The sequence below is a fragment of the Triticum dicoccoides genome, chromosome 7A (genome assembly GCF_002162155.2).
Source record: "Triticum dicoccoides isolate Atlit2015 ecotype Zavitan chromosome 7A, WEW_v2.0, whole genome shotgun sequence".
In the NCBI taxonomy this organism is placed as follows: Eukaryota; Viridiplantae; Streptophyta; class Magnoliopsida; order Poales; family Poaceae; genus Triticum; species Triticum dicoccoides.
The window spans coordinates 69,627,882-69,633,582 of NC_041392.1; positions in this window are offsets into that span (position 1 = coordinate 69,627,882).

Here is a 5,701-nt window from a genome sequence, read left to right on the forward strand (position 1 = left end):
ATCGAAGCGGCCGCGGGGCACGGAGGGAGCGAAGCCGTGGTCGGAGCTGGCGAGGCGGGGCCGTGGCCAGAGCAGGCAAGGCCGGGACGGGCGAGGCCGAAGCAGGCAAGGCCGGGGCGGCCACGGGCGCGCGCGGCCACGGGAGTTCCTGCCCCCGTCCAAGAAGCACCCGCCGACGAGGAAGAGCCGGATGAGGAGGAGGGTGGCGTCGACGTCTTCGTGCCCCCGACGGCCATGGCGGAGGAGGAAGGACGGGGCGGGCGACAGAGCTCGCGGGAAGGACGCCGCGTCTCCGCTCGTTCGAGACCTCGCGGGACACCGTGGTGCGCGCGCCGGCGCCGTACCTCACCATTGCCCTGTCCGGCTCCAGCAGCGGCGCCGGGTCCGGCCCCGTCCGCTCGCCGCCTCGCCCGGCCGGCCTCCCGCAGGCCCGCTGGTCGGCTCGCGCCGGCTCCGCCTCCCGCGGCTTCCTCCGCGCCGGCCTTGCTCCCTACCTGCTCGCCCTGTCTGGCTTCGCTAGCCACCGCTGTTCGCGTGGTGGTTGGGGGGCGCAACGAGTGGATAGCTTTTCACTCTCAGGCTATATTTTTCGCCGGTAGCCCCCAGGAGGCGAAAAAAAGCGCCTTTTGGGGGCTCAACGGCTGGAGATGCCCTCAGTGGGGCGTAGGCAGGCCCCGGGCTGCCCTGGCCGTGGCCTGGGGCGTAGATAGCCAGCCCTTCGTTGACTGTAGCAAACAGTGCCATATTGTAGCTATAGTGCGAATACCAACGAAGCTGGTCTGGCACTTCACGCTGGCGACGCATTCGTAGGGGGGCGGGGTGGTCGGCCGGTTGCGTGAACGCTCTCACTCCCGGCCGGATGTCATCCCCCGGTTCAGTGCGTGGAGCTGACGGGTACGGATAAGAAGCAGAGATGTACGTACCCAGCGGCGCGCAACGCGTGTGTCCACGTTAGGGGCACGTGCGTGCTTATCACATTCCACTCTGTCCGCCAGGTTCGGCGCTCCTTCCCCCGCCCAAAATGGATGAACCGAACCTGATCGAGTCGCTCGTTCAGCCGACCGACCAAGAGATGTTCACGCGAGCGAAATGCTCAGCCAACCAGTAGTACGCCCCCATAATGAATAAATGAATTGAACCGGCGCCCTTTTACCTTCCCACCAGAAAATTCCAGTGCAGCTTCTTTAATCATGGCTAAAAAAGAAGCTTAATCATGGCTGCCGGATCTCGCTGCCGGTGGGCAGGGCGTCGTGCATGGCATGGTACAATAACCAATCCGGCAATTTTCTTAACACTACGCGCGTGAGTTAGGTCCACCAAACGCCGGCGTCGCCTTCGGACAGTCCACGGGCACCTGACAGACAAACCTGCTTACTTGGGACGCCGCTAATTAACTAGTCGTACTGCCAAGTGCTTGGACTGACTGCGACCTTTGCTTCGACACGAAAGAATGGTTGTTGCGGCCGGCCGGGTCGGGTCAGGCAAGTGATCGTGGATCCAGGGACCCGGACTCCGGATCGGGGTCAGTTTGGCATGGGATGAGAATGAGATCTGCTTTTTTGCCTCATGTGGGTGGATCTCGGACTGATTCGCGCACCTACGTAGGACTACGTGGTTCCTCAGTTCTTTTACTCTCCGGCTCCGGCCTGCAGTGCACCGCCAAATTTGGAACCATGCATATGAGCATGTTTTTGCTTTGTCGTCCCCTCATGGGTCTTTCTTTCTGGACGCCGATATCACACGTGTGGCATATTAGACATTCGTCCACATATCATGTTTGGCGTGAGCAGGAGGCAGCTCACACGGACTGTGTTTGGGTGAACATTAAAATTGCCCACACGTGTGGGCGCAGCTACTTCGTGCCATACGCCCAATAAGTACTACTTATCTCTACCCCGCGCGTGTGGCATGAAGCAAAAATGTCCACATGTCCTGGTGTAGCTATGATAGGTACCCGCGGGACGACGATTTAGTTGCCATCCGGAATGGCAAGTGTAGTTGTAAAAGCATGACAACTCTATCTGTTTTGGTTAACTGTAGTTGCCATGTCTAAATTATGGTAATTGCCGTGTGTAATCAAACCATACTTGACGTGTGTGATTAACTACTTGCCACATATGGTCAAACAGTCACTACTAGGAAAAGGGCTGCTAGTGACGCACCTGTTTTCGCTACTAATGGCGCACTACAGGTGCGCCACTAGCACCACACCATTAGATTTTTTTACTAATGACGCAACACATGCGCACCACAGGTGCGTCATTAGTATAGCCCACGGTGCGTCATTAGTATCTAGTATACTAATGGCGCACGACATAGAAGTGCGCCATTAGTAACAATTTTTTTAAAAAAAAATCAGAATTTTTTTAATTTTTTCTTAATCTCAGGTCACTATGGCTTAATCTCGGATCAATATGCTTAATCTCAAGTCAAATGCACTCTGTGGTCAAACTTCCCGGAAGGTCACCCATACGCTTAACTTCGCAGTTCTATCCAACCCCAGCACCAGCTCACTTCACAGGCACTTGTTGATATATCTATCATACCAATCCTATTAAACCTTCTTGATGTCTAGGACTTTGTTCATGTTCATGAGTATGATGAAATTTTGAAAAAATATTTCAAACTTCCCGGTCATATTACGTATCATATTTTGAAAAGAAATTGAATTTTTTTCGAAACCAATTTTTTTTCTGTTACTAGTGGCGCACCTAGCAAACGGTGCGCCACTAGTAAGTTTGAATTTTTTTTTCCATTTTTTTCTCTCTAGATCTTAAAAGCCACGTAACCTTTTTTTCTGTTAGGTTTTTGGGGATTTTGAAAATGTTTAACGGGGTTCTCCCCGTTAAATTCGGATGTAACTTTTCGAGTAGATGATTTTTCATATAAAAAGCTTTTTAATCCGAGTTCGTATGCAAAAGTTATGCCCATTTTACAAATTCCATAGAGATTTTGCAAATAAAGTCAAAATTCATATTTGTAAATTTTCCCAACAAGTAGACCACATATCACATGGAAAACTTATTTTCTTTTATATTTTTTGACATTTTCATCATTTTATTTTATTTTTTTTAAACTGAAAAGGCGATCCACGGGGGGGGGGGGGATGCATTCGGTGGAATTTTGGGGCCAAGTTAGTAATGGCGCACCACACACGCGGTGCGCCATTACTAGTTTTGAAAAAAAAATTGAAAAAAATTTACTAGTGGCGCACCGTGGATGTGGTGCGCCATTACTAGTTTAACTAGTAATGACGCACTATCCACTGGTGCGGCATTACTAGTTTTGAAAAAAAATTAAAAAATTGAAAAAAAATAAAAAAAATTGAAAAAAATTACTAGTGGCGCACCGTGGATGTGGTGCGCCATTACTAGTTTAACTAGTAATGGCGCACTATCCACTGATGCGCCATTACTAGTTTTGAAAAAAAAATGAACAAAAATTGTTAGTAATGGCGCACCAACACATGGTGCGCCATTACTATATAGTAGTGGCGCACCACATGTCTGGTGCGCCATTAGTGGCCATATCATCTATAGCCCTTTTCCTAGTAGTGAGTAGTTGTCATGTGTTTTATCTAGTTGCCACATGTGGTCCAACCATAGTTGTCATATATGATTAATCATAGTTGCCATGTGTGTTTATTTGGTTGTCACGTACGCGCAACTGCAGTTGCACATGCATATTTGTTTTGTCCCCTCAGGGGTCTTTCTTTCTCCACAACAGCTAAATGTTAGTCGGTTGGTTTTTGAATTTAGGACAGTCGACTTGTTTTGAGAAGAAAGAAGGAAGCGCCGAAGAGGAAGAAGAAGACGGCGAGGCCGCCGGCGCCAGGGAAGAACACCCCACTATCTATCTTAGGGTGGCGGGTGGGGTGCTGCTTCCATGGAGTTTTTTGGCTGGTCGCGGGGCTTAAAGGGGATGACCGGGGCAGCAGCAAGGCTGGCGGTGGAGGGCGGTGCAGCGAGGCTCGCCGACCGCGAGTGGCGGAGGCAGGCGGCTAGGCCAGAATTCACAACCAAAGGTGTCTCCGCATCCAATCAACATGTAAGTCCCCTACCTAGGAAGGATAGGCTGGTTCACTTGAGGAGAATATCTTCTATGATCATACCGCAACCATGTCATCCATGAACAAGCTCCGTAAGATCCCATAGAGTAGAAATGGAATAAGTCATGTGACATGATCCAGTTCTCTATTTATTACACTTACCTTTTTATTATAGTATGGAAATGCATTCATTTTCTTTGCATCGATTGTGATCCGCAATACTATCGGAGTAAAAGAAGGGATCTAAGGAAGAATGGGGCGGAAGCAAGCAAAGAAAGAAGAAGATGATCCAGTCCTCGATTTCCCATCCAACGCTAAAAAATCGACTGACCCTAACTTTTTTTCCAAGCGACTGGCATATAGTCAGTCCCTTCTTTCTCAGTCCATGTTGTAGTGTTCGCCTTGCCGGACCCGAATTCGCACCAACGTGCCTGCACCACTGCTATGTGACTTCTTTTTTGCGGGAACTATAAATTATGATCACAGAAAGTACAAAAAGACCTCTATTATCTGCTTTCTTGGAAACATTTAATACTCTCTTCATTTTTATATACAAGGCCACTATTAAAATAACAATCTATAGATATACAAGGCCACTAACACCAATCGATACAATATTAATGGTGGTTGCCTCGTAGTACTTCCACCCGGCAGACGTGGAGGTGATCACCAGCATACACACCTCGCCCCGCGTCGCCGACGACACCATCGCATGGGCACCGGAGAAGAACGGTATCTTCACCGTCTGCTCCGCTTACCGGTTCGCCATGGACGAGCGCGAGCGTCCACGGGCTACCGCCACGAGCAGGGCACCGGATGGTCATCGCGCCATCTGCAAGATCATATGGGGGTGCCCTGCTCCCCCTAAGATACGCGTGTTTGCTTGGAGGATTGTCACGAACTCGCTTGCTACTTGGGCAAATAAGTCCTCTCGCCATCTTGAGGTGTCTGACCTATGCCCCTTGTGTGGACTGGAACGGGAGGATATGTTCCATGCATTTTGCAGGTGTCCCTTGGCGAAGGAGCTGTGGCACGTCATGGCCAGGGACTGGAGCATCCCCAGGGTGGAGGACGTCATGAACACTGGGCCGGAATGGCTCTTTACCTTGCTAGACCCCCTGGACGAGGCAACGAGGATGATCGTACTTATGATCATGTGTAGAACCTGGCACGTTCGGAACGAGATCACGCATGACAAGAAGCCGCCCCCATCTGAAGCCTCACGTCGGTTCTTGCATGGGTATATCACTTCGCTGCTCTGTATCAAACAATACCCAAATGCTGATATGGTCAAGGGGAAGATGACGGTCTCCTTGCCACCGAGTGTCACTCGCCCTCCTAAGGTGACCAAGGAAGAGCGATCATGGTCCGCACCACCGCTGGGCTGCACCAAGCTAAACACCGATGGAAGCTTTGTTGCGGCGACAGGAGCGGCAGGAGGAGGGATGATTCTGCGCGATGATCGGGGGGAAATCATCTATACTGCATGCAGAGAGATGCGCACATGCGATAATGCCCTGGGGGCGGAGCTTGCGGCTTGCAAGGAGGGCCTCGACTTGGCTCGGCATAGGACCGGCTTGCCTATCATGGTCGAGCTTGATTGTGCGGAGGCTGTGGCGATGATCACAACAACTGTGGAGGATCGGTCCACTC